The following is an 8,894-nucleotide window of genomic DNA, read 5'->3' on the forward strand; positions in this document are numbered from 1 at the left end:
AATGCAATGGACACCCAATTGAGTTTCTCACAATACATTTTTACTGTCCTATTTGAAGTTACAATCATCCAGTCTCAACATTGTTTGTCAGCACGGCCATAGACCATTTGAACGGAGTCTTGCGGTACATGGACACCCGAGGAGAAACGCAAACTTATAGCAAATAACTGAGCATGAAAGCAGTGGTGTAAAGTAAGTAAGTACATTTACTCAAGTACTGTAGAGTACTTAAGTCAAATGTTGTTGTAAATTTGGCAAATATTGTACTTTTACTCCACTACAATTATTTGAACACTTTAGTTACTAGTTACTTTGCAGATATAAACATATTACATTATAAAACATACATTAACCACTTTAGCCCTATTTTATACCTCGGCTATTTTGAAAATAGCAGATCGATGCGACGCGTTGTGAGCTTGTAGATCTGCTATTTTCAAACATTTTAGTACTTTAACTTTTGGTACTTTAGTACATTTTGACACCAATACTTTAGTACTTTTACTGAAGTAAATTTTTCATTCCGGACTTTTACTTGTAACAGAGTACATTGCAGTATTGACACATTTTAAAACATTTGAGTACTTTTTCCAAGGTCACCATGCACTGGTAGAAAGTTGCAAAAGTCGCAAAAAAGCAAAGAAAAAGAGTAAGAAAGTAGAAAGCACAGATGAGCTATACAGTGCTAAAACAGCCACTCACAGCGGTGCTGGAGCTACAGTATAGCTCATCAAGTGTGCCAGCCAGGGCTGTTTCCCCACCCTGAGGCGTTGGATATCTCCCTCAGTGAAGATGGCCCCCTGCCAGGGGGGCCATCTTCACTGAGGGACACAGTGAACACACACACACACACACACACACACACACACACACACACACACACACACACACACACACACACACACACACACACACACACACACACACACACACACACACACACACACACACACACACACACACACACACACACCCTCTGACTCCCAGGAACACTGGGGGGACTCAACCTCACACACACACATTTTTGCTGCAATACAGACACTGGAAAGGAAGAGGAATGACAGATGGAACGTTACAGCCCTGTGAGGTTTCTACCGCTGCTTCCCTGTTCCTTTCTCTTTTCCACAAGCTGTTCTACATAGTATTTGTCTCTGTCTCACTGTCAGATTCTCTAACCCATTTAGACCGGGGAGAGAATCTGTGTCATTTTAAGATTTCTTTGGCTATTCAATAATGGCAGATATACAAGCTTGTAGATCTGCTGTTTTTGAAACATTGTGAAAATGTGTGCAAATCTTTGAATATATATATATTTTTAAGGCAAGCATTTGTAACTCAAATCTTTGCTTCTGGGGAATCTACAAATGTCGTCTAAATCCTAACAGTTTTTTTTTGAAAATCCTATGTTTCTATATCAGTAGTTCTGAGACTTTTTCATGTCAAGGGCCCCCAAAATGATATGTATTTGGCTGCGGACCCCCATCTCAAAATATGTTCCAGGGACCCCCCAGAAGCAAAGATTTGAGTAAAAAATGTTCCTTATAAAAAGATATATATTCAAATATTTGCACAAATGTTAGAGTAGTTTTGTTTTTTTAAATAGCAGATCTACAAGCTCATAGCGCGGCACTTGGCGCTGGTGTATATCTGCTATTTTTTGAATAGCCCAAAGAAATCAAAAAATGACACAGATTCTTTCCCGGTATAAATGAGATAACACATCCCTTCTTCTCTCTGCTGTATTCTCTCTCTCTCTCTCTCTCTCTCTCTCTCTCTGCTGGCTTCTCTGTCATTTTTTCCTGTCCCTCGGGCCTCTGCTCTCCTCTTCACCCTCTGACGGAGATGCTGATAAACAGCCCATTGATCTGCACTGTTATGATATGCCAGTAGCATATTGATTTATCTCTGATGAGCCAAATTCCAAATGAAGAATAATCTGGTCATCACTCTCTTTCATTAAGACTAAAGGGTGACAAATGAGAGGCGGGTGGCAGAGAATGCTATGCTTGGGAAGAACGGATGAGGGCGGAGGGAAAGAAGTAGACAGTGGTGGAAAAAAGTACTCAAATGTTTTACTTAAGTAAAAGTATCAATACTGCAATGTAGAAGTCTACTCTGTTTACAAGTAAGTGTCCGGAATTCAAAATGTTACTTAACGTACAAAAGTATTTCTATCCAAATGTACTTAAAGTATCAAAAGTAAAAGTACTACAAGTAAAAGTACTAAAATGTTTGAAAATAGCCGATCTACAAGCTCACAATGCGTTGCGATGCGACGCGTCGTGAGCTTGTAGATCGGCTATTTTCAAATAGCCTAGGTATAAAATAAGGCTAAAGTGGTTAATGCATGTTTTATAATGTAATCATTTATATCTGCAAAGTAACCAGTAACTGAAGTTTTCAAATAATTGTAGTGGAGTAAAAGTACAATATTTGCCTCTGAGATGTAGTGGAGTAGAAGTAAAAGTATAGACAATTGGAAATACTCCAGTAGAGTAAAAGTTGTAACATTGTACTTAAGTGCAGTACTTGAGTAAATGTACTTAATTACTTTGCACCACTGGTAGTAGGAGTAGTAGGAGAAAGGATGACATAAGCATAATTAAATGTGCTCTCTCTCTCTCTCTCTCTCTCTCTCTCTCTCTCTCTCTCTCTCTCTCTCTCTCTCTCTCTCTCTCTCTCTCTGATTGATGAGCAGGTGAACTCGTAAAACAAATTAACCTTTGAAGGTCAAGACAGTAGTCATGATCCCTGCTAGTGGAGACGGCCAGGAGATGCATGGTACTGGAGAGGAAATCAGACGTATCTCCACAGAGCGAACCCCCCCCCCCCTCCCATCCAACCCATAATGGTCAAACTGGAGACGGGCATGTTAATACATGACTGTGATTACAGTGTTACATTCAGTGACATAATGTCAGCCCATCAGACATGCAATGTGCTTTCATGCTATATGGGCCCTCTATCACATGAGGCCTAGCTATTGGCTGTGACAAATGCACTGACAAGGACACAAGCGAAACACGCAGCAACATATGTGTGGTACCTACCGCACTATGGCTTCAGTTCCATGGCAATGTATGATCTTTTCTGGCCCCGCTTTTATTGTCCAACGTCATGTTGACATCGAGTGCCAGAGGTTTTTCTAAAACAGGGTGCAGCCAGCCCAGTGCCAGCATTTTTAACATTTTTTTTTACCTTTTCAAGTAGTAACAAAATATTTTCCGTGATCACCGTCCTCACGGTGGTCCCCTCATTACACAAACAGGGGTCTCGTAGAATCGAGAGAAAGAAAGAAAAAACATTCGGTAATCCGTTCCATAGTTGCAGCCAGTTGAAAATAGCATGTTTCGCCAAAAATACATAGTAAAAAAAGAAAAACCACAGGAGCCGAAATACAGGCTTTTAAAGTAAGTTAACCAGGAAGTGGAAAGGAGTCCAAATCTTCAAAAAATGACATCTCCTGGTAAAAAAAAAGGAAAAAAAAGAAAAACTACTTTTTTAATAAAAATTTTTTTCAAAAACGGACATAGCCGTTAAACAGGTGCAGAAGAATGTCAGCTTGGACCCGTGATTCACTGAACAGCCCTTTTTTGGGGGGGATATATTTTTGGGATTTTTATGAATTATTGATAGTGAAGTGAAGTTAGACAGAGAGAAAGATTGGGAGTGACATGCGGCAAAGGCCGCCGGGATCGGGACTCGAACTCGCAACGCGCTGTCGGGCTACTTTGGAGCCTGACAGCGCCGGGACTGCTATAGGCCAGTGGTCCGGGCCATTCACTGAACAGTCGTGGCAGAGGCAAAGGGAAGGCTCTCAGACATTGTGCTCTAATGGGCCACGGCAAGCAGAACGAGAACATGGAGACAGCGAGTCGATACACCACGTTGTTGTATGTTCAGACATATTGGTCGGTTCGGCGGTGCAAAGTAGATGTGAGGGCTGTGTAGCGGCCCGAACTCTACATGGTACGCGGCCCGAACCAGTGTTGATTTTGACAGCAAATTTTTACTTAGTTTTAGTCATAGTCTTTTGAATAAAATTACATTTAGTTTTTAGTCACATTTTAGTCATCTGAAATGTTTTAGTTTTTGTGTAGTTTTAGTCGACTAAATATCATAAGATTATAGTCGACTAAATCTACAGTCGATTTTGTGGATAAAATGTGTTTTGTCGGTGCCTTGATGGCGTCGTAATGGCTGATTTTACACTTGGTTGCATGCTGAAAATAGCAGATCTACAAGCTCACAACGCGGTGCAACGCAACGCGTTGTGAGCTTGTAGATCTGCAATTTTCAGAGCCAACACCCGAGCACACCCAAACATAAAATGACTTGTCTTTTAGTTCTCCACTAGTCCCTCACTAACATTTTAGTCTAGTTTTTATTTGTTGACGAAATTGTCAATATATTTAGTCTTAAAGGTAGGGTAAGTGATTTGCAATTATTCAAATAATTGCAAAATGGGTCTATGTTCTGATAGTGCTCGTTACTATAGAGTGTCCTGTCCATATAAGGAGTCTCCATGTCTCTCCAGCTCTTTATAAAACAGAAAATGCATTTTCGTTTCAGTTTCAGTTTCATTTCCAATTTTATCCAATCAGGATAGAGAACTCAATCAGGATATAGATTAAACAAGTGAAATTGGAAGTGATGACACTAAGAAATGAGCAGGCAAAATTAGAACTGGAACACTATAAAAAATAAAGCTTAAAAATGGGTACTTTCTCCTGATTGGCTGAGATTTTGACACCTACCAGAAAATGAATTTTCTGTTTATTAAAGAGCTGGAGAAACGGGGAGACTCCTGTTACTGAACAAACACTCTATAGTAATGATTACTATCAGAATATAGTGCTTAAACCTTTTTAAAAAATACTTTTTGTTTTAACCCAAAAATATCACTTACCCTACCTTTAAGTAGTCATCATAGCTTAGTTTTTATTTAGTTTTTATTTAGTTTTCGTCAGTGAAAAAAGGTAGTCGACGAACATTTTTCGTCGTAGTTTTAGTCGACGAAATCAACACTGCGTGTATAGCGGCCCGAACCTCTGGTGGTTAAAAAGAGCAATAAAATGAGGCAGTTAAAATAGCTGCCGATCAGATAAACAGTAGAATCACAGTCTCTTGTGCATTATCCTTAAGTCTTCCAGTGTGCCAGTTATGGCCGTGAGCATGGAGGACATACTAATAAAGTAATAAGCAATCTCATAACACCCTCTATGCATTCTGACACGCTCTCGTTCAGAAATCTCATCGCTTTATCACGCAATGCCAGCAGAGGCTATACGGCACAATGAGATATACACCAGAGAACAGTGGAGCGCTGTAGATCACTGGCAGAGAGGAGGACGGAGAGAGAGAACAAACAGGCAGGAAACATGAACGAGCGATGGCGAGAGTGTGTGTGTGTGTGTGTGTGTGTGTGTGTGTGTGTGTGTGTGTGTGTGTGGGTGTGTGTGTGTGTGTGTATGCGTGTGTATGCGTGTGTATGTGCGCGCGCGGGTGTGTGTGTGTGTGTGCAGCGACTAAAATCTTATGATATTTAATCGACTAAAACTAAATTCAATTTTATTCAAAAGACTATGACTAAAACTAAATCATAATTTGCTGTCAAAATCAACACACTATCATTTCTCAACAGGCTTTCCAGTAGCAAACGACCACACTTGACAAACCAAGAGGAAAAAGGGGGGGGAAAAGCCTAACATGGTACGTTATCCTATTGGAGAGGAAAGATTAGACAAAAGACTTGAGTTTAGTGAGGTGGAACACCCCCCCTCACCAGTGCCTCTTCCTTCCGCAGCATTCTAATTCTCTCCATCCCACCAGGAAGAGAGCAGAGCTCTACCCCAGCCTGCTGACAGTGATGGAACACTGCATTACTCCATGTCTTCTCCCTGGCATTTTTTTCTTTACCCGCTCAAACCCCCCCCTACCCCACCGCACACACGCACGCACGCGCAGTGGTGTAAAGTAACTAAGTACATTCACTCAAGCACTGTACTTACAGTAAGTACAATTTTGAGGTACTTTTACTCTACTGGAGTATTTCCAATTTTTGGTACTTTTACTTCTACCCCACTACATTTCAGAGGCAAATATTGTACTTTTACTCCACTACAATTATTTGACTAAATCTACAGTTGATTTAGTCGACTATGTATTTTGGTGGTGCCTTGATGGCGTCGTAATGGCTGATTTTACACTTGGTTGCATGCTGAAAATAGCCGAATCTACAAGCTCACAACGCGTCGCAGTGTGACGCGTTGTGAGCTTGTAGATCTGCTATTTTCAATGAGCAACACCCTGGCCTAGCGCAATTGCTTTTTGTAGAAATTATAGGCCTACTACATTTTTTATAAAAAACTGTTTTAATTGAGATACAGTATGTCTGATTTTCTTGTTAGACATATTTGGTAACAGTACCTTATTTATAAAAGCAATAACACAATGCAAAGCCAGGGTATATTGTCATTATAATATACTGTACCATAAGGGGGAGTTACCAGCCTGACATGAAGCAACCCGTCATGAGTTATTGCTTAAGTTTGAATGCAGAGAGATGCACACAGCATAATAAGACAAAGAGTAAAATAATGGAGTCATGTGGCACAGGGACATATTATGTAGAACAAAATGCTTCCCCTGGTGAAGTTCTCTGACAGCTCATTGGTCGACAAGGTATGATGAAGGCATTTTCTGAAAGAGGGGTTTGCCCATCGGGTGGGAAGGCAGCTGTAGAGAACTAATGGGCTGTCATTACACAGAACTTGAAAACAGATAACTGGATATGTGTGCAATGTGTCATATATCGCATCTTCAAGAGAAACCCCCTCTAGTCAGAGGCACAGCAAATCTACTGTACTCTACTTTCCAGAACTCCCCATAAAGCTTGGTTATTTAGGCCTAATCGTAATTGGCATTCACATTAATATGGCTCAACATATTGTACAGTAGGTGCCTTAAATTTGTGCAGTAATTGGTGTTTTTTTTGCCATTTTGTCTACCCTCTCTACATAGCACTTTGACTCTTTAAGTTTTACACTTGTATGGGAGATTAAAAGTGCTGAGCAGTGAGAATGGAGCTCTGATGCTGTGTATGCAAGCTCAGCAAAAGTCTACTATCTCCAGCCAACAGTTTGGGAATACAAAAGTGTCTGGATTTATTTTACTTGAAATTATTGTGATTTATGTTTTCTTTAATTCCCATCCCCTTTTTCTTTTTTTTTTAAACAAATTTTCTGAGGTGAACTTAACCACTTAAACCATATACGTTGTTGTACATCAAATAGAGAAGGTAGCTGAGTACAGGCTTCAAACACTTCACAAAGCGACATGTGGTGAACTTGTAGATCTGCTATTTTCACCAACTGCTAGCCTATTTTTAATTGTATTTGCCAAATGTTTGCATACAATGACATACCCAAAATAGGGAAGTAAGGGTTCATGTGGTAAAGTGCCTTAATGGTTTCATAACATAACCCAACATGATAATTTCTGACTGAGGGAAAGCCCACCCCGCCATGGGGGAGCACGGGAGGTGAACTTGAAGAAAATGAGCACTCCTTTTTTCAATCTGATTGGTTCTTCAATCTTACTGTAACATATACCGGTACATACACACATTATGTAATTTTTATATATATATACTTTTACATTGAGGGGAAAAAAAGGACTGGGGGGGATGCAACGCGTTGTGAGCTTGTAGATCGGCTATTTTCAAATAGCCTACAGTACGTATAAGATAGGGCTAAAGTGGTTAATGTATGTTTTATAAAGTAATATATTTATATCTGCAAAGTAACTAGTAACTAAAGTTTTCAAATAATTGTAGTGGAGTAAAAGTACAATATTTGCCTCTGAGATGTAGTGGAGTAGAAGTAAAGTATAGACAATTGAAAATAATACGTAACTCTTTCAGTGCCAATGAAATAAAAAAAATATTGCGAACTGTGCCAACTTTTTTCATTTTTTTTTTCAAAATAAAAAAAAAGTGCTTAGGAAGCCAGATACAGCCTTTTTCAGTTATAGGTTGTGGAGTATCGCTGGGAGATCGCCTGTTAGGTAAGCACCACACCTCGGAGAGGGAGTGGGACAGAGACAGAGAGAGGCTTCACAGACACAGCAGCAGCCTGGGCTGCGTCATAGAGGGGCGTTACCTACCAATTGCCCTCATGAATCAGCCCCATCTGAGCGCACCTGTGTGATCGCCTAGGTGTGGCACCAAACTACAAAATAGTCACTCTGTCTCAGTCTCACCCTGGCTCTCTTGGTGAACAGACGGGTGCTCAGGCGGTAAGCGATACTATCCACTGTTTTCCCTCACAAACGTTGTGTGTTAGTGAATTGTAAAACTAAAAGGACATTCTCTGTTATCTTCATAGGCAACCTGCAGGAGGAATGACAACGGATGTTATGATGAATGACAACAGATGTTATGATGAATGACAACAGATGTTAAGATGCATGACAACAGACGTTATGATGAATGACGACAGATGTTATGATGTAAAGCCCCGGACTCGGGAAGGAATTTATGTTCAACGTTAATATTATTTACCAAATATAAACATTGCTCTATGAGCCTGGCTGTTTACTGCAATAAACGCCCTTGATTGGGTTTGTACCCTGACTTTTGCGTCTTGGCTTGAATCAGTTCCCCACAAGGTTAAACAAAGAGTGGATGGAGCTGCAAATCTTCAGATAATGATATCTTGGGTTCTGAACACTTTTTTCCAAAAAAATAATAATTAAAAACTCGGGATTTCTCGTTCTGGCACTGAGGGTATAACCCTAAAACTCGGGATAACTCGGGGCTTGGCACTGAGAGAGTACAGTACTTGAGTAAATGTACTTAGTTACTTTAGACCGCTGCCAATAAAGTGCCTCAA

This window comes from Gymnoscopelus braueri, assembly GCF_963280865.1.
Source record: "Gymnoscopelus braueri genome assembly, chromosome: 23".
NCBI classification, from domain to species: domain Eukaryota; kingdom Metazoa; phylum Chordata; class Actinopteri; order Myctophiformes; family Myctophidae; genus Gymnoscopelus; species Gymnoscopelus braueri.